Source organism: Protopterus annectens, chromosome 3.part1 (assembly GCF_019279795.1).
Source record: "Protopterus annectens isolate FY-2018-M chromosome 3.part1, PAN1.0, whole genome shotgun sequence".
NCBI lineage: Eukaryota > Metazoa > Chordata > Ceratodontiformes > Protopteridae > Protopterus > Protopterus annectens.
In genome coordinates this window covers 536,189,755-536,216,194 of record NC_056732.1, presented here as the reverse complement: position 1 = coordinate 536,216,194, position 26,440 = coordinate 536,189,755, and positions in this window count along the sequence as shown.

Genomic DNA, 26,440 nt, shown 5'->3' with positions numbered 1-26,440 from the left:
TACTGTATTAAGGTAACATTTCATTATCAAGGGTTAATTACAAAGTAAGGCCGCTAGTTCCCATACTTCATTTTTATGACTTTCCACCATTCTTCTCTTATGGTTTGGGTAAGGAATAAAGCATCACCACTCAAAAAGTGGCAGTTATTCACCTGTTTTATTCCCCTCCTCCAGTACAGATGTATTGAGATTTTTCTGCGCTTTCTGTTAAGCATGAAATATTGCACTGTGAAAGCCAAGGTGTAGATATTCTGAAGTTGAAATGCTTGTTGCACTGTTTATGTAGAATTCTCACACAACTGTTAACGCATTACCTAGAACTGTTGCCCAATAATGGAAAAGTACCAAATAAATGTCAATTTGTGTACATGAATAAATGTCGATTTGTGTAAATGAATAAATGTTGATTTTTTTGTACATTAATAAATGTAGATTTTTGTACATGAATAAATAAATGTAGATTGTTGTACGGGAGGGAGGGTAAATAAGGCATCCCCTGATAATAAGCCCTAATGTGTATTTCGGTGGGGGAAAAAGTGTAAGACCCAGTCTTATTTTCGGGGAAATACAGTAGCTATAGCTGTATATCTCCATATCTATATAATATATCTCTGTCTATCTATCCATCTATCTATATATATATTAATAAGTCCAAGGTAGTGCATATTGTTAAATAACACCAGTAAAAACAAAACACACAGTGTACCAGTGAAAACTGTGAAACAAAACCACACGGGGAGAGCATAGCCAGACCAGAATTTTTTTTTTCAAATTAGATTTTTTTATTTCCTTTTTTCTTTTCTTTAAAAAAATAAATAAACAAAATACATGTTATACCAATATAAGGAGAACATAGTGACATAGAGTAGTTGCAAACAGTTGAAAGAGTTCCAGTTATATAATAAGAAAAACACAAGCTAATTTATGTGGTAATACATATTTCCCTGCAATCTGTCTAGAAGTTTCTCTAACCTAGCTGGTCCATGTGAGCTTTGTCACTAAGCAGATCTCCCTAGATACCTAAAAACTCGCCTAACTTATAACCATGCCTTGTATTAACTATATATAATATTTATATTTTGATGTCACCTCTAATGATCATTTACTTTTCATTTTTATGGTCTCCCATACTAGAAATTTATAAATGCTATTTATATTTAGTTTTTACTGTCCCCTTTGTTTATTTTGTTTTCAGTCTTTTATCCCTATAATACATTTATGTCTAGCTTAAGACTTTCAGAAGGGTTTTCCAGCACTTCTGATAATAGGATTTTTTTTTTTACTTTTAGTCATTAGCTTGTTTGCCAATATATATTTTATAGCTGGACATTTATATTCATTCCATGTGATTTAAGCTCTATCTAATAATTTCAGCAAGCCTTGGATCCTGGTCACACCAAAAAAGACTTTTATTAAATGAGACTTGACCAAAGCAAGAACCAATTCCACGATAACATCCACAAGATACTAAGCGCTTTCACCCGCTTATTGAGGGCATCTTCAGAGTACAAAATATCATTGCTGATCATCCCTTAAATACTGAATGCTAAAACATTTCAGTGAATAATTACAATTAATTAAACAATCAATTAAGTCATTAACTACAATAAAAATTTGTGTTCTTAACATCTTAAAGGAACAGAAAGAAAGATGAACAGTTTAAAGGGACAAACAAATAGGTATTAAGTATTGTCTCACTAAAATAAATAAAATGGTAAGAATTTAGATATACTTATGTTTAAAACAGTTGTAAGTGTAAATATAAATATAGATATTAAATATAAATATGAATATAAATATAAATATAAATATGAATATAAATATAAATATTAAATATTACATTTAAAATGTTAATTATATGAAAATAAATTATGAATGTGTATAAATGTACCATATCCATAAGATAATGAAAAGGATGAAATAAATATATGTGAAGACTAATTAAATAAAGTTTATAACAGTTGCAAATGTAAATAAAATTCTAAATAATTTATAGATAATTAATGAATAAATAATGAATAGCAACTTCCTAAAACCATTATTTGGTTATATACAAAATTGTAAAACCTAAATATGTTAGATAATTATAAATAACTATTAGTAATTAATACTATGAATAATAATAAAAAAGTGTGAAAATGTTGAATAAAAAATAATGTAAATTGTGAATAATGTTGGATAAAAAAATATTCTTAGATGTTATATTTGTATTCATATAAAATGTGATCTAAGTTTAAGAATACTAGAAATTGATATTTGTTCATTAATGCCAGGCCATTTGCTAGCGTTAAGCCTTAGTTGCCATAAGCACTCCTTTGCTTCCAACATAGTTTTTTCGTCAATCTAGCCAGTTTTGAGTAATGTTTGATTTCAACAAGGGAAGTAGCGTTATTATGATGTGTTTATGCTCATATGTGCATTTTATGGGAAATGTATGCAAAATTGCAATTTCCCACAACAAGGTAGATTTTGTGTACCCCTTTTTTCTAGTTTAGATCTTAGCGAATACCATAGTTTATATACATTTTTACAGCTCCAAAATACATGTAGAGGGTCTGCTATGGTATTTGGACATAAGGGCCAGAATGGTGAGTAGGTAGGGTTGATTTTATTTAAAAAGAAAGTTGTATGGTAGGCATTGTTGTTAATCACAATTTGGGTGTATATTAATTTTTTTGAAAGGTGTTAGTTTCATGCTTAATTCAATTGCGGCAAATTGTTGTTCAAGGGTAATCCTTTTGTTCTATTTCTCCCAGTAATTTGAATACAAGAGCGACTTGTGGTATTTTATTTTCATTATTAATCTATAGGTATTCTATAGCATTTTTGGTCTTGGAAGTAGTGAGTTTATAGCTAGCTAAAATAAATCCATTTCTGGGATATCTGTTTTGACATTTGATATGATTATGTTGACTAGATATAATATGTGGTTAATTATAATATTATAGCTTTTACTTACTTCTAATCTTTGTTTTTTACTTTCAATCGAGAGATTTTTGATTTGATAGAAATCCCAAATAGTGCATTTTTAAATTAGCGGGTATTGGTCTAGATTAACATAGTATTATTTAGTTTGATATTTGGATTTAGGTGGATTGGTTGTCCCATTATTAGGGTAATACTTATATTTAGCGAGGTTATAATTTTCTGGAATAATAAGCTTTTTTTTATGATTATAGGGTGAATTTTAAAAGCTCTTAAGGTCTCAATATTTAAAAAGGGAATGAGGTTGGGATTTAAGTTTGAGGAGATTAGGTATTGATAGTATAGATTTATCCAAAGTCAGTACTATATTTTGCTTGATGGTTCATAGTTTGATATTTGTATGATTCGTCTAGTGTTGATAATATCACAATATGTTTGAAAGTCTGGTAATCCTAGACCTCCTTTTTCCTTGAGTAATATTAGTCTGGAATAACTAATTCTAGTACTTTTAGGATGCCATATCAAACTACCTAGAGTTGTTTTTAGCTTGGTAAAAAAACTAGTGGCTAAACATTGGTTGATAGCATTAAAATGAAGTAATTCCTTGGGTAGAATATTCATTTTTATGATTGCTGCTTTGGATAGAGGGGGCAGATTTATTTTTGTCTATCTTTTTATGTCTTCTGTTATATTTGTCCATGTTTTGTACAGGTTATTTTTAATTGAATCTGAATGGAGATGAGCAAACATAATGCCTAAATATTTATTAGAGTAGTTAGCTTTGATTTTTGTTTCAGGAAAGTAGAACTCCTTATGTCCTAAGGGGTTGAGAGGGAATATAACTGATTGTTTTGGATTAATGGCACAGTTGGATATTTCTGAGAATTTTTCAATGGAATTTAAAATCTTTTTAGGTCAATATTTGGGAGATTAAAGTAAATGTTCAGGTCATCAGCAAAAGCTGTGTATTTTATTTGGACTTTGGAGATATGCATGAAGTGGTGCTATGTTCTTTGATTAATTTTAAGGAGGAGAGTTTCAATATAGATATTGAACAGGTATGGTGATAGCAGGCATCCTTGTCTTGTGCCATTAACAATTTGGATAAGTTTTGATTGCCTTTTATTTATAAAGAGTGTTGTAGTAGCTCTGTTGTATAAGGCCTTTACTATGATTATATATTCATCAGGAATGTTGAAATACTTCAATATTTTAAAAAGGAAGTCTAGGTTCACTCTGTCAAATTTTTTGGATGTGCCGACCGATAACATGTATCTGGGGCATTCATCCTTTACCGTGAGACTAATTGTTGAGTCTATGGTAAGTGTATTATCCCATACTTGTCTATTGTTCATAAAACCCAGTTCCTCAGAGAACAAAATATATGGCAAAACTTTTTTTTGATTCTGTGAGCTGATTGTTGAAAGTATTTTTATGTCAATATTTATAAGTGCTATTTGTCTATAGTTATTTGGATTCATGGCATCTGAATTGGGTTTTAGTTTAAGGATAGTTTTTGAGTTGTTTATGTACAAGTCAGTGATACCAAACTTTATTATGCAATTGTATATTTTCAACAGGATCGGTGCTATTATTTGCTTAAATGTCTTATACAATTCAGCCACATACCCATCTGGCCCTGGTGCTTTATCTGGTTTTTGCCTATCTATAGCTGCTTAAATTTCCTCCATGGTTATTTGGCTCTTGAGATTATTTGTGTTTCATTTACTACTGGAAATTTTAGTTCCTCTATAAATTGATAAAAAACGTTTCTCATTAATTTGGGGATGGGGACCATATAGTTTTTGATATATGTCTTCAAATGCCTGAATAATGCCATTATCCAAGTATAAAGTATTATTATTATTATTTATTTGCTTTATTTTGGAAGAGGGATTTTTGATGTTTACGATTCTTGCCAACACTTTTGATGGAGTTTGGGCCCTTATTTGTGGAGAAGTTTAAGTTCAGTAAAAGAATAATTTTGCATTTGGATTTCATATAGTTGTCCTTGAAGTTCGACCATTTGATTTTCTAGTTCTGGCAAATATTTAGTTTGTAGTTCTAGCTCTATATTTTTTAGTTTGGATTCTATTTTTGAGACTTTCACCCTATTTAGCTTTTTATATAGGGAGGCTTTTTGGATTAAAACTCCCCTGAATAAAGCTTTTGTTTCTTCCCATTGAATGTCATATGGTATTTGCATTGTCTCCATATTATTATTTGTTTTTGTAAGGATGTGCGTAATTTCCTGAGAAACTTCTGTTTTCTTTATTAAGTTAGAGTTTAAGGTCCAGTTAGCTGAGAATTGGAGCTTCTGTTTAGATTTAACATCCTTTAGTGTAATGTTAATTTTAGTATGATCTAACATAGTTCTGGAGTCACAGGTATAAGTAACTACATTATTAGAGAAGATATCAGATATTAGAAATATATCTATCCTGGACCATGATTTATGGTAGGGTGAAAAATATGTGAATTTACTGGTTGAAGCATCATTTCTATAGTTTTCAAAGGGATCAAACAGGTTAAAGTCCTCTATTAATTCAGCTATTAATGTGATGAGATGTGTTGGTTGCTTGTTATCCTTATTTGTTCTGTCTAATTCTGGATTAATTATCAAGTTCCAATCCCCTCCTAAGATATATAAATAGTTAAGAAACTTTTTTAGAAGATTGTATATCTCATATAGAAAAGCTGATTGATACATGCACTTATATATGATACATGCATATATTCAAAACTAGGAGAGGTTTTTTATATAGAAGGAGTTCACAAGTAAAATAACATCATCTTCCATTTATGTCATAGCCACTTGTTAAAATATTGCTATTAAATAAGCCTTTAACTATACTGGCCACTCCCCTGGAGGCTGTACTATCCCCAGCAGCTACTATTTGTTTCATCCATTTTCTCTTTATATGTTTCTCCCATTGGTCTTTCATCATGTGGGTTTCTTAAAGGAAAGTCATCTCTGCCTTAGATTTATAAATCAGATGTATCACCAAATTTTTCTTTTTCTTATTTTGTATGCCCTTTACATTCCATGAATCAATAGAGACCATCTAGCAAACTATCCAATGATTTAATGCTATTGTAAAGGAGATTAGATTAGGGGCAGTTGTATGCTGTTTGTTTTGCCTTGATGTTAGTGTTTCGGGTCTTGAGTATCAATATAAAGGTGACATCACTCTGTTTCAGACCACCCCCCCCCCATGCATACCCATGAATAACTTCTATCTGAAAGAGAAAAAGATAAAACATACATAACTATTTTATAAGAACTTTCTGATATTCTAAGTCCCAACATATTTAACAGCAACACACATAATCGCCTGCCTATCCCACTGATCATATATTCAAATAGATTGTTTACTAACCAGTTCTTACTTGGAAGCTTTTACACTTGGAACCTTTTACGCTTGAGCATTTATAAACAAAAACCTTATCAGTCTTAGGGTATCTAAATAATTAAGAAAACCTTATATACAAAGAATTTAAAAAAACATGATACAATATTGTTTGACGGACACTCTACTATGGCTTTTGCAACTCCACACTTCTATTACTTTACTCTCATTTACTAGCAGTGAAAACAGAAGCAATTTCCTATTTTGAGAGTAGCCCTTTTTTACACTTCTATGGTTTTTGATAGAAGTATAATTTTGAAACAATCATTTATGCTTTGTACACAGGCAAATTTAGTTAGACAGTGTATTTACTCATACAGTGATAAAAAGATTCACCATACTGTTTTGACATTCACAAAAACTTTTTTTTTTCTTTTTTTTTTTTAAGTATTGTCCATGCATGGAAAATATTTCTAATCTTATATTGCCTGGTAATGTTTGACACTAATATTTTGAGTTTGCTAACTTAGTATACATTTATTTTGCCTTTGAGAAGCCAGACTATATGCATGACACATATCAATGACCTTACTGACTTCAGAGGATAAAACTCTGCTTCAACAAACCTTTAACAACCAGCAAGATTAACATTTCGTTGAGTGGCTTTGCTATATTCCCATCACTATCTCCTTGCACCTTTTAACTCTGCTTAGTAGATTTGGAAGCATGTAACCATAAGCCATTTGGTCAGCAGTTCAGCTTAGCTACCTTTATGTGAATCATTCCAGACATTTACCTTAACAATGGCCACTCATATCAGTCATTTGTTATTTGCAAGTATTATGCTGTTATTATTAAGCTTTCTGCCTGCTGGTAAGCTTCTGACAAGGTCAGCAACAAAATGCAGTTGTCAGGGCTTGTAACTGAACCTGTTACTTTTTATGTCTCTATTAGCTTGCAGGACTTATACAGTATACTACTGCTATATACATTAAGTTGCTTGTAGAGGGTTGGTTTAACTTTTTTCCCCCATAATTACCTTCCAATCATCAATTGAGCTGGTTCTGTCACTTTTTGAGACTCTTAGGTGTATTCTTTTTTTTTTTTTAGTTAGTGAACCGAATTCCATTTTCACATTGCTGTTTACCGAAAAACAGCTTTGCAGAGGTGTTTTGCCCTTGAAAAGGTGCCGTAGATGGAGCTGCGACCTCTCTTTCCTCTTTTTTTCTAGTTTAACAACTGGATGTGCTTCAGAGAGTTGAGAGGTCAACCTACAACAACATGGCCTTGTTTTCAGGCTGGGATTAAGAACACTGAGACAGAGATTGAAACAGCTTTCTCTTTGAAAGGTAAATAAAAACTATTACCTTGTTGTTCATTTGTAAAGGCAGTGTTGGACATCTGAGAAGGATGGCTGCTTCATATTTCTATGTGGTTCTAGTTCAGAATTCTTACTGTTTTAAGATTTATTGCTTGGAAGCTTCTTAAAGGCTTTTAGAAAAGCTGTTTTTGCTTCTTCTGTGTTTTTCATTGTGAAATTTAAGCCATTATGCTGAAAGCAGTGGTTTGCTGGATATTTCATCTGGAATTTAATGTTATGGTTCACTAGATAGGTGCAAAAGGGTGTTAGGGTTTGTCTCAGTTGCTTGATTGACAAAGGCAAGTTCTGACCAATAGTTAACTTGTTTCCCTTCCATGTGATGCATTTCTTATTTTTTGCAGTTTGAATGTTTGAGCATGAGATGCATTCATGATTCTTATATATATTTGTCTAGGGGCATCCAGAGTTTGTGATTTTCTCAGAGCTCGATGTATTCTCTCTATAGTGATTGACTGAGACAGTTCCTTGTTTTCAGGAAGTAGATCAAAGATTTCTTTTGCTATGTTGGTTAACTGTGATTGTTCATACATTTCTGGTAAGCCTCTGAGTAGAACATTATTTCGTCTTCCTCTTGCTTCTAGAAAAATCAGTTTTTGTTGCATTTCTTTTATAGAGCTTTCAGTATTGGATGCAGCTTTCTGTATCTCATCTATTTTAATCTCATTACTCAGGATTTTTGCCTCATTTTTGTCCAGTCTGGTCAGGATTTGGTCTAGACTATTTCTAAATGCTGTAAGCTTTGAGGAAAAAGACTGTATTTCTGTTTGCAAGGGAAGTAAAGCTGATTTAATTCTTCCATGATGAAAGGTTGTTCAGTTTTGGATTTCTGTGGTTACTTCGGAATTTCAGCTTGTATTTTTGTGGTTTTCTGTCTCTTAGTACAAATTTCTTTATCAGGAGATGCAATTAGTGATAGTCTTGTCTTAGAAGAGTGGGTTTCCATTTGTTCCATTCTTCTTAATTTTGCTGAAATACTTCTTCTTGGGTTCTTTTATAGCTACTTTTTTATACAGTAGACCTGAGCACATGTACCAGTGTCACTGCACAGCTACCTCTTTAATCCAGGAGTAAGTACAGCCTTTATTTGTTTCAGATCTGAAAAATAAATTCCTTGCAGATATACATATACATTTATTTATGCAGAACGTATAGTTTGTGAAGTTTTGTAGCAGTGGTAACCCTCGATTGGGTTATATTTAGCACTGGTAATGGGAGCAGGCTGAATTGACTGCTATCTAGCTGACGGCCATCTTAGAATCCTGAATTTATTTTTAAACTTTAGTATAGCACTTTCATTCTGAACCTCAGGATTTTATCAGAACTACTATAAATCTCAGCATGAAATACAATGCTTGTAAGTGAAAATGTACCACCAATTAATTATAAATAAAACAATCACAAACTAACTTGTAATCCACACAATATGACTTGGTAATACTTCAAACATAAAACTATTTATATAATAAAATGACCAGCAGGAACTATATTTACACCACTTAGAACTAGAAATATTTTTTCTATACAACTCCATAAAAAGCACATACAAACATCCTTATGAATTATTTTGAAATGGGGGAATTACTAAAAATTAATTTGAGAGTATGTTCTTAAATTTTCAAGATATTATAATGCAAACAATGAAATCTTATAACAAACACAGGTCTTGTAACAACCTATGAATCTTCTTCAGCAATCTACATATTATAAACAATAGAATTAATGCAAAAATGCAACTATGATAAAATAAATATGAGTTTGTAAAGGTTGACTCTCTATAAATATTAGAGGACAAACTACCCTGCAATTTAAACAAAATGATGTCTAAGACGTTAATCTTATCCTGTCTGTGGGAATAGGTGAGCCTCAAAAAATCAGTGCTGTTGTTCAAATATATAATAAAATCTTGAACACTTGAATCTGAATCATTCTAAAAATGCATATGGCATCTAAAAATCTAAAACAGCATGTCCAACTAAAGATGAAATCTGAATTAAAAACAAAATCACACTTTAATTTCTACATGACAATATTTGCAAATATATATACAAATGCAGCATCCATTGCCATTCCCTTGACCTGTTGGAAAAATTCCCCTTCAAAGAATAAAAAAATATTTTTCAAAACTATCTCCATAAGATTTACTGTTAAGCTAAGTCTACAAGGATTAAGAAAATCACAATAAAACAGAGCTTCCCTAAACACTAACAACCCATCTTTGTGTGGTATACATGAAAATTAATCAAAACCATCAACTGTCAAAATAGAAAGGTCTTTGACCCAAAGGTCCTTGGTAGCATAAGATAGGAAATTCCAGGAATCCTTTAAAACATGGGGACAGAGGTTTTGAAATGGCTCCAAACACTTATCAATACAAAAATGCTAAGGGTAGGTCTTTGACCCCTGTGCAGCCATACAAGGTCTAAGGGTGAATCAATGTCATTAATATGGACTTTTGAGATTTCAAAAATCGTTGGAATCCTAGGGTCCTGTATGTATAAAATGTATATCTGTCCACACTAATAGTTCCCTGCATCAAGAAATCATAGAAAAATATATTGTTGTTTTGGCATCTGATATTTTGTTTTTAGATACTTGCACATATTTCCCTTCATAATGTAATAATTCAAACATTTTGCAGGAGTATATAATATAATCCATGATTGCTATTCCTCTTTGCTTATCAGGTTTCACAATCTAAATGGAGAAATCTTTGAAAAGGCCATACAAAACTTTTTGTTCTTCGAAATTCAAGTTTCTTTTTACATAATTGCTTCTCTCTTTAAAATATTGTGTATATCCCCTTCAGAATCTGTATCAAAAGCCTTTATAAAGAAGTTAAAATGAGGATTAAATATATAAAGCCTTTATAAGGAAGTTAAAAGAAGGATTAAATATATTCCTAACAACAAACTCCTTGATCCGACCTTGCATTGACTTGTCTCCACAATTATACATGTAGCCTAAGTTAGGCTTTATAATAAACATTTTCAATTTTATTAAAATGTCTGTTAAATCACCTCTAAATTAAGGGGCAAAGGTGAAACCCCTTTCAAAAATGTTAAAGGCTACTGTTGAAATAATCAAAGTTCTGTAATTAAAACTATTATAACAATTGTAAGCATGCAGTATTTCACCTCATCCAGTTCTGCCCCTGGGTCCCCTTCCTCTTCTACTCCCCGTTTTCCCCTGTACATTGTTGTTGTAAGCTTTGCTTTGGTAATGTAAATTTGCCTGATCAGGGTGATTTTGATAAGCTATCCTTTGAGATCTAGTAAGGGGAGAACTATACATGGTCATTGAACTGCATATCATCACAATCCACATTGTTATTTGTGCCATCATTGGTAATAACCATCAATAAGCATTAAATGGGGCTATTTTCAATTCGTGTGACTTTATAACATTTTCTTTGTGATTTTGGAGTACATAGGGTTGACCCATGTGGCTTTTCCAAAAAAGTCATTGTTTAACTTGGAATTATTTTCTTTTTTTGTAAATGGTAAGATCTGAAAGTTCTACCTTTTCAAAGTTGTAGTTGTTAGTGAAATGTTGGAAGTGTATGGAATGTTCAATGTAGTTAAAACTCCTTACATTTTACAACCTGCAACATTTGCACAGTTTCAGTCTGTATAAATATTTCCAGTGGACCTAACTTCATATGATACATAATTCTTCCTAGTACTATAATAATAATCTACAAATTAATTTATACTTTCCTCAGTTATAGGTAGATTACAATGTTTTTCATTCTATGGAGAAAAATGGAATATGAGTCAGTCATATTTAACCATGCTCAGTCCGGTATCATAGAATGTTATAAGTTATCTTAGATCAAGCACATGGAGATGCCTTGCAATGCTCTTGACACATTACTTACAACTGATATATTACTAGATAACTATATTCATTCTTTCAGGGGAAAAGGTGGCACATTATCTAACATGAAACATATAATGTGGGTACATCCAGCCACTGGGAGAGCTAGGCAGTTTGCAGAGTGGTTCTGACTAGCTACAGTTAGAATTACAGAAGGATAATACCTAAGGGTTATAGTTTGACTGGTTGTCATGTTTTTGTCAGTCTTTCTTGGCCCTTTTTAATATGGCAATGACATCTACTTATCACATCACAGATAATTTCATGTACTAATAAATGTGCATACTCAGTGACTATAGGTATACATAGTGTCTGTGTCAATTAGGCACTAGTTGCATAGGATGGGAATACATCATATAAGCTATAACTTACTAGCTACTCATAGGAGGAAACTTATACAACAGGGCTGAAAAATGAGAGCTGTCCTACTTTAGCTTTTCCAAAAAGCTTGTAGCATACATTTATGACCCCAGTTCCAGTAAATAAACTATGCGTTAAAGCAAATATAAATAATGCATGTCATGTAAACTGGAGTTAGATCTGATTAAGCTCATTAAGGGCAAAGCAGTTAATTTATTTAATACTTTTTTATATAATTCAACAAAGAAGTATCCATTTCTAAACAAAGTTATAAGTGCTCGATTAACATAAAGTCTCAGCTGAGACTGGTAGCAGTTAATTTCCTGTAGTTTTCCCTGTAGTTATATAGGTGTGTGCATGTGTGTGTGTGTGTGTGTGTGTGTGTGTGTGTGTGTGTGTGTGTGTGTATGTATATATATATATATATATATATAGATATATATATATATATATTTATATGTATGCGTGCATATATAGATAGATATAGGTATATATAGATATAGGGAGATCCAGCTGTATATAGATAGCTAGATTCCTTCATAAGCAGGAATGTAATTCAATATTTTGTTGAGAGGTCTGGAAGGCGCATGCTGCCAGTCATACTGTACGCAAATTGGTCTAACACTTTGGATTATATTGTCCCTAGGAAGCAGATATTTGAAATATAAAGTGTATTATTTGCAGTTAAATGTGTAAATCCACTTTAAATAGCAGATTCAGATTTGAGGAACAAAACCAATGGTACCTTTAAGCAAATATCTTACAGTGGTGTTTCCAATAGGACTTTAATAACTGAGCAAGAAAAGCAGATTCTCTAAAACCAAGTTCATGCTCTTATATAAACTTGTATTAATTTTCCTTAAAATATGTCCATTTCTAACTATTTTAAGACAAAGGGAAAGCATATTTATTGCAGGGGTCTCTGTTGTTTTTTACTTGTGACTGATGTACCTTTATCTCTTTCCTTATAGCTAAAGCTGAGTAAACCTGTGTTTGCATTATCAAGAAACCAACTTATGTTTGTGCTTTACAATACGGAAACTACTGGTCTTTATTGGCACCATAATTATCTGTCACCTTATTATAACATGGATGAATACATGCATGCATAGTCACAGGGACATGGTTTCATGGCTACATGCATGCATAGTCACAGGGACATGGTCTCATTGTTAAGACAGCAGTCTCTATTCTTTGCTTTAGTACCTATCATACCTTCGTAGCAATTAGAAACTGTGAGATGGGGAAAATCAGTATTTGTTTGAGATTCCATTATCTTTTGACAAGTTCCTTATGAAACATAATCTGAACTCATCAAAGTCTTAATTATACTAATTCCCACTTCACAGCTAGTTATAGAACACTTTCAATTTCCCCTACCAGCTGCGACACATGTCTGAAAGCCAGAGATAAATTTCTCATTATTCCAAGCATTTGTATACTCACTGATTTCAGCTAATCATCTCTAAAGTGGATGGCTTACACCACAAAGGTTAAGCATGCCCTGCACTTCTTTAACTTTATAAAGACAATTTCCTTCGAACAAGTACTCAAACTTAGAAACCTCAAAACCCTTGATCTTGTCCTCAGTACTATGACCTCCTCCTGCATATCTTAGTGTGTTATTGTCCCTCATCAAATCAGACCATAAATCAGTACTCTTTTTCAATATTCTGAACTTGTCCACAAAGGCACTGCTCACTCCGATGCAATGAAATTAGCCATTATCCTTGGTCACTAATTCAGTGCTAGTTTATCTATAACTTCAAAGGTCACACACAGACAACCTGCTTAACTGCATTCTTCATACTCTAAACAGCATCCACACTGCACTAAGAATACCTGTCCACCTAAACACAGACACAATCATCAGTCTAGAGTGACTGTTATACATGCTACTGTCAGATAACAAATGCAAAAATATAACTTTCCAGCATGATTTTAATTGCAGAAAGAAAGATAGTAATATGCAGTCCTGCACCTAGGAAGACTTTCCTTCCTCCTGTGATATAAAAGACAATTCTCCTGTACAGCCTCTGGTGCTGTACAGGAAAACATATAATTTGGTAACATGCCTGCAAAACATATTGTACTATGCAGGACAGCTATGCATTATATGTCTACGCAGGCTAGACAGATATTTACAATACAGCTCAATGTCCCCTTACTCTGACCTGTTCTTCCCACTGACTAAGAAGGTCAGGTTGACACTTTCTCAGGTTACTATAGTGGTTTCTGCACTGCTCACCAGCACAGGGTATGCCAGTGGTATAAGACACTGCTCTGACAAGACTGTGTCATGTGTCCAACTTATACTGGGGACCCCCACAGGAGTCCTCAAGCAGGCACTCCCAGTGGACTTTATACAGCAGATCCTGGAAGATCTTTGATTCCTTGCTGCACAGCTGGGGCAGCATGAAACACACAGTGCCATTAGAAACCATGGTCATTCAGGAGGTCTTAGTCCAGAGAATTAAGGCTTACTTTTTGTGGTCACATATATTGACTTGTTTCAGAACATGCTGCATAAAATAAATCATCTTAGTACCTTGACTTGTGATGGGGTGTCCATAATGAAGCATGGAAAATGCTAGTATATCATTGTGACATAAAGGTTTAAAAGTGGCAAAAACATGTGTACTACTTGTATGATGCTTAAGTCTGCCAGAAGATTTTCTCTTTAGCATGCCCACTGGCTGCAAAACTAACATATGTTGCAAAACATCCCTGCTGGGGTCACTGACTTGCCCATGCATGCTCAATTGTTCTGTGTTAGTGCTCATGCAGGTCCACATATTAATGCATGAGATAGTGAGAACCTGTTATTCTGATGATGTCTACATGCTCAGTGCATAGAAAGAGCAATTTAGTAACACTCATGAGTTAGGGCCTCATTAGCATAAACACTGAGCTCAGTACATTGAATTTATGGGATATAAACCCTACCTGTGTTCAAGAGCCTTAATGTGTTATGCAAAATAGCTGATGAGCAACTGAATCCTTATCTGTCACAAGTGCAAAAGCTGTCCCCTGGATTCAATAAACTCCATGCAGGAATAGTGCTATTCCTGCACAGAGTGATTTGTGTTCATGTAGCCACAGCAGTGCACCTTGCATATTCAGGAAGGTGCACTGCTGTTAAGTCTAAATGGACATGAACCCTGAATGAGTGCAGGGGCATTTGAAGTAGTGCCCGGACTACGAACATGCACCCTGCACTCAGAAAGTGCCTTACGGCACTTTCTAAACCTAATGCGGCATAATACTAGAGAATTTATCTAATATTATGCCAGTATTTCAGTGTCTGTGGACACTGAAATTAAATAAATGATTATTTCAGTGTCCACGGACACTGAAATACATACAGGAGCAGGAAAGCAATGCAGGGGGTGAGTGACAGGTTCTGTGACACACCCGCTGCATTGTAAAAGTGACATATGATACCTCGCAACCTGCTAAAGCAGAAAATGTGGACAAAGGCAAAAATAATGAGGAAAAAGCTCTAAAAGATGACACTACTTAAATATTGCTCTCACAAACTTAGAAAAATGATATAAAACAGGTCATGTATTAACATAAATTTCCGAAGGATAGAAGTCTGAAAGTCAAATTTATGCCATTATTCCCTGACAGCAGTCCATGTGGACAAAAGCACAAATAATTGGGGGACAAAGCCTTAAAAATAGGGACACTACTTAAATATTGCCCTCACAAACTTAAAAAGTTGATAGAAAACGGATCATGCATTAGCATAAATTTGCGAAGGATATGTCTGAAAGTCAAATGTATGCCATTATCCCTGACAGCAGTCCATGTGGACAAAGGCACAAATAATGGGGGGGGGGCAAAGCCTTAAAAATAGGGACACTACTTAAATATTGCCCTTACAAACCTAGAAAGTTTATTGAAAACAGGTCATGCATTAGCATGAATTTCCAAAGGTTAGAAGTCTGAAAGTCAAATGTATGCCATTATTCCCTGACTGCAGTCCTCAATGACTTGTCAGAAAACCACAATACTCACAATTTAACATAATAATAATATAATAAATCTTTTTTTTACATGCTAAGGAATGTTTCAGTGTAGCTAAGCAGGTGTGCACATTATGGCCCTCCGCATAGTATTGCTTAAACATCCCATCTGAAATAAATAAAAACATACAGCTGAAATTTCTAAAATGAGATAGTGTGGTGGTTAGAGTCCTGGCTTTACATGCAGGTATTCATGGTTCAAATACCAACACAGGCAAGTTCTTTTTATATGGGAAAGCAGTGTTAAAATTATTTTGTTTAACTTAAATTATGTAGTAACTGTTTTTTTGTCAACCAGGAAAATGTAGCTAGTGTGAAATGGAAGTGGAGTGCATATAACATGTGAAATCACCCATGTATACACAAGTGTCCCATAAAGTATAGTCACACCCCTTGCTAATGTAATGAAAGAACATAGACAGATGTCATGTAAAGTAAATCATATACGCCTACTAAATGAAGTCATTATTATTCGTTAGTTTTTTTAAATGAAAATTGAACAATCATCAGCAATGGTCAGCTATGCTTACCAAGTTTAAGCATCCCTTAGATGTGATAGCTAAGCAGCAGGTAGCTCAGCTAAGTGGATTTGCACACTGTTAAGCAGTGCTCAGCAATTACCCCTTTAAGCACTGTTCAACTCAGCTTAGTGGATTTGCACACTGCTTAGTGGAGCTTAACATGTTCAAAATGGTCCAATGACGGGAAAGGGTGGGAGTATCATCTTATTTAAACCGTGCAGGTGGGAATATGGCCATAACGTGTTTAGTTTGATCTCTGCAGGAACATGTCTGGTGTTGGAGAGACAGCGAGCTTTTGGGCGCAGTGCTGGTGCATTCAGGAGTCTAGGGTCATGGCTGGACTCCTTGGAGAAAACTATGAGGATAGACTGCTGCAATGCCAGTACCAGTGCTTACAATACAAAGCAGGGGCCTGGGACCATCTCACATGTGATCTCACCAGTGGTAGTGGCATCCCCTGGACTAGTGAGTAGGTATGGCACCACTATGCTGACCTACAGCAGAGGGAGGGGGTGCTCTTGGCTCAATGGATCCAAGATGTATGGGCACGGAATGCTCCACTAGTGAGTAAGTATCACTATCAAGTAGTTTTCAGTCTATACTAGTAGATATTGTTATAGACAGGTATGCATGTTTGTTTTCTCCTCTACATCTGCATCACAGAGGGCTATGAATATAGAAGCCCATGCTGACAGACTGCTGATGCTGTACCAACAGGCTGGTGAGTACAAATCTATTTTGCAGTATATTGTTCAAATAGCTAAGAAGGAATACATTGCTTACTGCTAGTAGGTATACTGTTACTGTGTGAAGTGAATAAATAAAAAAATTTTGACTGACTAATATTGATGTCCAGTAAAGATGCCTACAGAAAACTGTTGTGTTTATTCTGGTATGTTGTTGTAGACATATAGAATGTATAAAGGATCTTCACAGCAAATGTGGCTGTGACAGCATACATTAACTCAGGTAGTTCTCTGAAGCAGCTGTAAGAAAAACTGTAGATGGTGCAGCTGTAAAACAAGATATAACTGAAATGTAAAATATATGCTGCACTAAGCTCTGAACCCTAAATAGTTATGTGGAAAGTTTCAAAGTTTATGTTAGTGGAAGTGAAAAGGATTGTGGGTAAAGCCTATGAAATGTTAATTTTAGTGATGCACTGTTTTTATTGGTGGATTTGTATTTAATTGAAGTATTTAAGGCATGTTGTCAAAGGAAAAAACTTCAAAGACCAATACACGTAAGGTTCAGTTAAGGCACTTTAATTTACTTGCAGCAAGGAGACAAAAACATGCAAATACAAGAATTTGTCTAACTACTAACAGGAAGTATGTTCATTCTTATACTGTTTTACAAGACATGGCCTTCTAAGCTGACGTAATCAAGCACAACTTTAAGCATTGTTCTACAGCAGGTGTTACTTCAGATTTTCTGCTGACATGACTAGATTTGTGAGAAACTTTTTAGAAAAACAACCTGGCCTTGGTGACCAGTACTTCATTTACAAGTGTCTATTGTACACTGCTACTTTTCAAGGTACTTTTCTAATACAGATACAAGCAAATGCTGATTACAGTTCGTATTTTCAAGCAGGCTTTGTCCTAATTATCTATTACTTCTACAGCTGTGTATGTTCTCATGGCACAGCGGAATTTCCTGTCTAAGTTTCATATAAGCAGTATTGTTCTATTCATTATTTTCCTAAAGCAAGCAGAAATCATCTGCTTCTCAGTAAATTTCCAAGGCACAAGCAAGATTTAGCTGACAGTACAAGGTTAAAAGGCAACTGCAGTTTGTACAGATTTATGCAGTATGAAATAGAATAAATGTGTTAACTCATTTAGGCTCTGAATGCACTAAGCATATTACTAATACACACATTAATACATATTTTTCTAACATTTTCCCCCTATTAATACTTTTATTCTACTTTCAAAATAAGCATAAACAGTTTGTTTTCTTCTCCTAACCTCTTCCACTCAGGATTTGCAGTTAAGAGAGTCATTCAGTTTAAACTTATGAAAGCATTTTCAGTCTTTTAACAGTTCTTCAAACTCAGTACTTTGATATAAGGTTTCAGAAACTGACATGTCTATAAGTTCTTTAACCAGTCTTTTCATGCAGGGGACACCACACCAAACACATACTCCCAGTAGGAGCATACCTACACAAATGGCAATCAGGATGTTCATTAGGATGGTACCCCACCCCCCCAAACAATTTCTGGAAAAAGTCCGTCACTGGGTTCGGGCCTGGTTTGGTCAGGGCCGACACTTACTGAATCACCTCAAGATGATTGTCTATTTTGTGTTTATGGTCAGGAATATATGAACAACATTCTTCTTGGATTAAAGCACATGTACCACCCCTCACCGCTAGGGTGAAGTCGAGAGCCATGCAGTTTTGGAGCACTACAGTTCTCATAGCATTCAGTTCATCAGTCACCAATTCGAGAGCAGAAAAAGTTGTGTTGCTCATTACTTCGAGAAGTTTCGACAGTTTTCTCAGCTCCCAGATTGATTTCACTGCTCCATATGCTGGTGATATGCCTGCCCACGATATAATGCTATCACTCAAGTCCATGTGTGTCAGTCCTTTGCCTATGGAATGATGGTCTTTCCAAAGTGCATCGATTCATCCCACAGGATTCTCAGGTTTCTTGACGACCTCTCAGACATTTCGAATTTTCCCATGAGGCAAAACTGCAGTGTGTCATATGGCCGGAACCAGGTAACCCAAAAAACAACTGCCGGACCAATTCTCAGGTAACCATTTGTATGCCTTTCTGCCACACACAAAATAACAATCCTCTACTTTAGTAGTAACCTTGCTATGAATGTACACTCACCCTGCATGAAACATTTTTTTATCAATTATAGACAGCTGTCTATAAAGAACAGAATTATGTTTTACTTCATCAAGTGTTTTGTGCATCAATCCAAGAAATGAATCATAGTTTGTATTACAATAAAGATCTACTTTGTTTCCTTCAGTATAACATCTATGAGGAACAGTCACATTGCAATTGCTCCAACCCACCTGAACAGTATCATTTTAATAAAAACACACAGTTCCCTCTTGTGGAACAGACAAGTGAAATGCTATTTTATCTTGTGCTGTAATGATTGAGGTATCATAAATCAAGTTTTCCCAGGTCTCATTGACCCCTAGGAGGACTGTAGTCATTAATAACCCCTCGTATGCTGTCGGCAACGCTGTGCAAATCCAGCAATTCGAAACATTGAAAGTCTCAGCATACACATATTTAATTGCCTGGTAAGTGTTAAAGTTTGGATGCCAGTTTATGAGTAACGCTTCACATTTATTCAGTTCAGTCTGTGTGGCTAGGAAAAGAAAAGGCCACAGCAAAAAGATTATTGTCACTAGTACAGTTAACAGGATGATTATGCAATACTTCTGAGGAAATGGTTGTTCTACATTCCTGTTTCTTCTGGACTCTATCATTTTTACTCTTGGTATGTGACAAGATTTTTGTCTAGTTCAAAGTCTTTAACTAATTTACAGTGCATCAGGTGTATCCAAGAGGCATGCTCCATGATCTTGACTACAGTGGGTGTTGACAAAAGCACTTGATATGGACCTTCCCACTTTGGAGATGCCCAATTTTTCTTTTTGACCACCTTCAGCCAAATCCAAGTTCCAGGGGGCACTGCCACTTCTTATGGTCTGATTCATTCTTTATCTGAAACAGAATTTAACTGCAACAAATGTTTAGAATTTAATAACTTACACATATACTCTGCTAATGTACCATCAGCTTCCTGGTCTGCGGGCATGAGAGATTTCCACTGAGGTATATAATAAGCCCTTCCAAAGAGCTTTTCAGAAGGAGTCAGTCCTTTTGCATTTGGAACAGTTCTCATGCTCAACACTGCCAGGGGCAGACAGTACATCCAATTTCTCTGTGTTTCTGATATTAACTTCCTTAGCTTACTTTTTAAAATCCCATTATGCCTCTCTACTAGCCCTGCTGACTGAGGGTGATACGCACAATGATTCGTTAAAGAAATTCTGAAATATTTACTTAGCTGTTGTATGGTCTGATTCACGAAGTGCATGCCATTGTCACTGTAGATCCTTTCCGGAATGCCGAATCTAGGGATGATTTCTTTGACAAGGACTTTGACTACCATTGTAGCGTCTGGATTTTTAGTCTGAAAGGCTTCCACCCATCTGGAAAACATATCAACAATGACAAGACAATACTTCTTATTTTCACATTTATTCAACTCTATGAAATCCATACAGATAGTATAAAACGGATACGGTGGTATAGGGAAACTCCCTTGCTTGGGCTTTAACGCCCCTTGTGCATGATGTTTATTACAGGTGTGACATAACAAACAGAATTTTTTAGAGTAATTTGAGAAGCCATATGTCATGAACACTTGGTTCACCAGCTGTACCATGGCTCAACAAAGCTGTATATCTAAATAAATTAGATGACAATATCGGTTTCCTTTCTTTAGATATGTACAGCCCCTTTTCAAGAATTGCTCCTCGTTTTACCCATCTTTGTTTTTCAGCTTTTATAGTAAGTGTCTGCATTGTTTTCAACATTTCTAAGTCTAAAATCTAAGAGGGTTGTAATTCCTCATTCAAAAGAAATACTTCTGAAGCTGCCTGCTTTGCAGCTGTATCAGCTCTCGCATTACCTTTTGAAATCCTATCCTGTTGCTTGGTATGAGCTAAGCATTTACAAATATCAACTTTCTGAGGTAACTGAATAGATTCTAAAAGATCTAAAATAAACTGTGCATGATTAATCGATTTGCCAGTAGATGTTATCATTCCTCGATTTTTCCACTGTTGCGCAAAAACATGTACAGTAGAAAAAGCGTACTGGCTGTCAGTAAAAATGCTCACACATTTACCCTTTGCTAAGGTACGTGCCCGTGTCAAGGCAATCAATTCTGCTGCTTGTGCAGATAAACTGTGTGGTAAAGATTTTGCTTCTATAATGTCTGTGTCAGAAACTACTGCATATCCTACTAGGTTCTGTCCTGCAGGTCCCCTTTTGCATGAGCCGTCCACGTAGTATGTCACCTCAGCATCATCCAAGGGAACATCCGTAAGATCTTTTCTAGGCAGTGTATTTTGCTCAATCACCTGCAGACAGCTGTGTGGTGTGCCATCTGCAGGGGTTGGGAGCAATGTAGAAGGGTTCAAAGGTGTACATCGTTCAATTGTCATGTGAGGTTGGCTCAACAATATAGTCATACAGGAAAGATGCCTAGCAGGGGAAAGATATGCTACCTTTTCTTGCAGTAAAATAATCGTGACTGCATGAGGTACTCTCAATGTGAGAGGGTGGAACAACACTACTGAGGCCGAAGCCTGTACTGCCATTGCAGCTGCAACTACTGCTTGTACACAGTGAGGTAAAGACCGTGCCACTGGGTCCAGTTGTGATGAATAATAAGCAATAGGGCATTGCTTGTCCCCATGCTGTTGTGTTAACACTGATGCCATATAACCTTGCTTACAATCTACAGTTTGGAAAAAACGTTTATGATAGTTTGGTAATCCCAAAACTAGTGAGGACGCTATTAACTGTTTCAGTTTGCAGAAGGCAGATTCTGCTTCTGGTGTCCATTGTAACAAATCCTGTGCTGCCATAGGCTTTTTATAAATCAGGTTAGTCAGTGGTGCAAATTCCAAGGCATAGTTTGGAATCCAACTCCGACAAAAAATAGTCGTACCCAGGAAGGACATCATTTCCTTCTTGGTAGTGGGTTTTGGTGCTTGTAAAATTGCTATTTTTCTGTCCTCATCTAATGTCCTGCCCTCCTTGGATATTACATATCCTAGGTATTTAACTTGTTTTTTCCAAAGCTGCAGTTTATTTTTGTTTACTTTATGTCCTTCAGTGGCTAAAAATTGTAATAGCGCTACAGTGTCTTCTTTACAATCTTGCTGGGTTGGGGACTCCAGCAGGACATCATCAACATAAAGCAAAATCTGACTACCTCTTGGTGGGGTAAACCCCGCCAAGTTGCTTGCCATTTCTTGTGAGAATATTGTTGGACTTTCACAATACCCCTGTGGTAGTCGTATATATGTATACCTTTTCCCCTGAAATGTGAATGCAAACCAATACTGGCTGTCAGGGTGTATCGGTATTGAAAAGAACGCATTGCTGATGTCTACCTCAGAAAAATATTTCTGCTGAGGTTTTAAATCATTCAATAGGGTGTGTGGGTCTGGCACCGTAGGTGCCCTTGGTATTACTGCGTCATTTACAGCTTGTAAATCTTGGACCATACGCCACTCCCCGTTCACTTTTTTAACAGAAAATAAGGGTGTGTTACATGGTGAATCAGGAGATTCCACCAGCACCCCTTCCTTAAGTAAAGCTGCTATAATAGGTTTGATTCCTACCTCTGCATCTTTTCTTAAGGAATACTGTCTTTTTTGTGGTCTAAATGCTGACTTTGGCGTAATAGTAACTGGTCCCGCTGTACAAATAAGTCCTACATCTGATTTTCCTGTTGACCAGAGAGTTTTTGGTATATTCTGTAAGGCATTCTCTTCCTCCTTCAACAGGAGTGCTAATCAGCTGCCCTTGCTAGACTGCAAGTGTATAGCTGGCTGGGTCTGGGTTATCCAATTCAGCTTCTGCACTTGTATTCCTTGTTCTGGCAGTTCTAGCTCTGTCTGTTTCTCCCATCTTGTGACTTTTTCTCCCAAGTCTACCCATTTCACATTTTTGTCCTTAGTTAAGCTAACATGTGGTAATTGATTAGATTTGTAGAGTGCAAAGAACTCCTGGGGCAGTGAACAGCTGACTACACTGTTCCCTTCTGTGTCCCAGTACAGATTACGTAATACCAATCTGTTTGCACGATTTCTAAACAATTCTTGCTCATATTCCTTATCAGGTCCTGGTGTACTACAATAATACAGAGTACAGTGCAACAATCAATGTCAAGGGAGGGGAACTTGCTGATGGCTACGTTCATCAACTCCTCGGTCACTGCCCCTGGACCAGTCGTAACCAAGTCGTGGCTGTACCAATAAAACATTCCACCCTCCGATTGCACTGCAAAGGTATCAATTTGTCGCTGTGCTTCCATACCCTGCATAGTCGGAACTACTGCTATACCAAATAGCTGCATAAGGTCTCTGCCCAAGAGGTTTACTGGGCATTTTGCAGAAACAACAATTTTGTTTTTCTGGGTCAATCCTGAAACAGGATCAGTTATCACAATATTATGGGAGAGGGGCTCCCGATACAGCTGTCCATTAGCTGCTTTCACTAATATGTAATCAGGTGACTCTGAGTTCTCTGGCAGTTTGGAGGGATGTACCAGGGTCCATGAGGCCCCTGAGTCACACAAAAATGTGACTTCCCTCCCTTCTACCAGGAGTGTGACTTCTGGTTTTGTGTCTGCTAACTAGAGCTCTAAGCTCAATAAAGCCAAATCCAATATTTCATTTTCTTCACTATCCATGACTTCTTTCACTTCCTCTATGTCTTCTGTCACATTCTCCACTCCCTCTATCACATACTCATTTGTCCCTTCTCCACTATCCCCTTCTAGTGATTCCTGACTAACATATAGTCAGTCCTCACCCTCCTTATCCTCCGTGGTTGCCTTCTTATTTTTCTTGCAATCCCTTGCCAAGTGTCCTTTCTTACCGCATTTAAAACGTTCACCCCTTTTCTTTCGCCCTTCAAAGTCCTCTGATCGTTGATCAGATTGTTTGTTTCCCTGGGCATTTTTCTTTCCCTTTTTCCTGGAATGTACTACATATACTTCTGCTCCGTCTTCTACAGAAAAGCCTAGCATATTCAAGCAATGACTGTAATCTGCTTGTACGAAGATCTACCATGTGTTTTGTAATGAAACTGCTTATGGGTGCAATACTGACTTTCAAAAATGCATTCTTTAACTGCTGCTCATATGGGGAATCATGTGTTTGGTCTTCGGGAACCTGCATTCCGCAATGGTTATTAAAACATTCTAACAGTCTGGCATAATACCTATCAACAGCCTCACCTTCTTGTTGGATGCATTGATTGATGCAAGTCCAGTCTGCCCTGGGTTTCCATTTCTCAGAGATTCGGTCTGTAAGACCTTTCACTCTGTTGTCTAACTCTATGCTGCTATGTGGGAGGGGCCTGAGCGCAATATCACTGGGATACCAGTCGCCACTAATCATGTGCCAATCTGGACCCACAATTTGTCTGACTACTTTTTCTACCTCTTCTCCATTTAAATTATAACTCAGCCTCATTCCTTGCAAATCTTCTAAGAACTTTCTAAAATTAACTTTTGGATGGGGAATTCCCTCAGTGGCTTTCCAGATGTCTTCCGGAGTCCAAGGTCTATACACTAGAATAGTTGGGTCCTGTACTTCTTGCCCTGCCTGAGGATTAGGCACTTCTATAAGTGGGCATATTTCTTCTTCACTCATATATCGTGAATTTCTACCCATTTGATATAACTCAATGTCCCCTTTTGAGTTCCCTGCCCGTGTTCAAGACCTGGTCTCGACGGGATCTCTAACAAACAGTTTCGCTTTTGTAGTGTCTCTACTCATAGTGACAGCAGGATATCGCAGGGGTGGACTAATTTGTTCACTTGCCTCATATTCTGGTAAGGGAGATGGAGGGGCTGATGCTATTTAAATTATTGTCCTCCTTATCTAAAAACATTGCTTTTGAATAATTATTCTTTTGTTCCCTTCGGTTTACTTCCTCAATCCACCTGTGTGCCTGAGAAATTCCTAATTGACGTTGCTTTTTTACCCGACCTTTAGAATCGGTTTTAAGCTGTTTGACAAGTTTGACAAGTGAGGATTTTTCTAGTTTACCATCAAATTCATATTTATTAACCCATTTTGAGTAATATTTAATATTATCAGCACGCTGTGACTGCATGTATTTCGTGTTTTGGTTAACGGTGGATTTTGAGACCTTTTTGTACAATTATTACCCATTTTGTTCTACCCTTTTAATCGTCACGTAACACCTTATTTTTACGTGGTACCACGGGTATTTTTATAGTCTCTTCAGAATGACTGCCTACCTGTTCTGTTTCCCTAATCTATGACAAGACAGTAATCTTTCTGTCCCTGACTTATAAACAAAGTCTCTAACAGAGTAAATACAGATCTAGTCCCTGATCTAAAACAGAAAAGAAGGTAGATTCACCTTATCTGAGCCTTCATGATTGATCACCTGGTTCGAGTAAACCCGTCCTTCAGTCGCAGATCAGAAAGTGGCTGGCCTCTTTTGTACGACAATTCAGTCAGAGGACTTTTCAAATAAGAAGAACCAATGTGGTTTCTTCCCCGTACGGTTTCAAGCCACCTGGCCTGTCTGAGCTAAGGCAAAGTGAAGGTTTCCGGTCCAAAGGACCAATCTGTCAAAGGAAAAAACTTCAAAGACCAGTACACGTAAGGTTCAGTTAAGGCACTTTAATTTACTTGCAGCAAGGAGACAAAAACTTGCAAATACAAGGATTTGTCTAACTACTAACAGGAAGTATGTTCATTCTTATACTGTTTTACAAGGCATGGCCTTCTAAGCTGACGTAATCAAGCACAACTTTAAGCATTGTTCTACAGCAGGTGTTACTTCAGATTTTCTGCTGACATGACTAGATTTGTGATAAACTTTTTAGAAAAACAACCTGGCCTTGGTGACCAGTACTTCATTTACAAGCGTCTATTGTACACTGTTACTTTTCAAGGTACTTTTCTAATACAGATACAAGCAAATGCTGATTGCAGTTCATATTTTCAAGCAGGCTTTGTACTAATTATCTGTTACTTCTACAGCTGTGTATGTTCTCATGGCACAGCGGAACTTCCTGTCTAAGTTTCATATAAGCAGTATTGTTCTATTCATTATTTTCCTAACGCAAGCAGAAATCATCTGCTTCTCAGTAAATTTCCAAGGCACAAGCAAGATTTAGCTGACAGTACAAGGTCAAAAGGCAACTGTAGTTTGTACAGATTTAT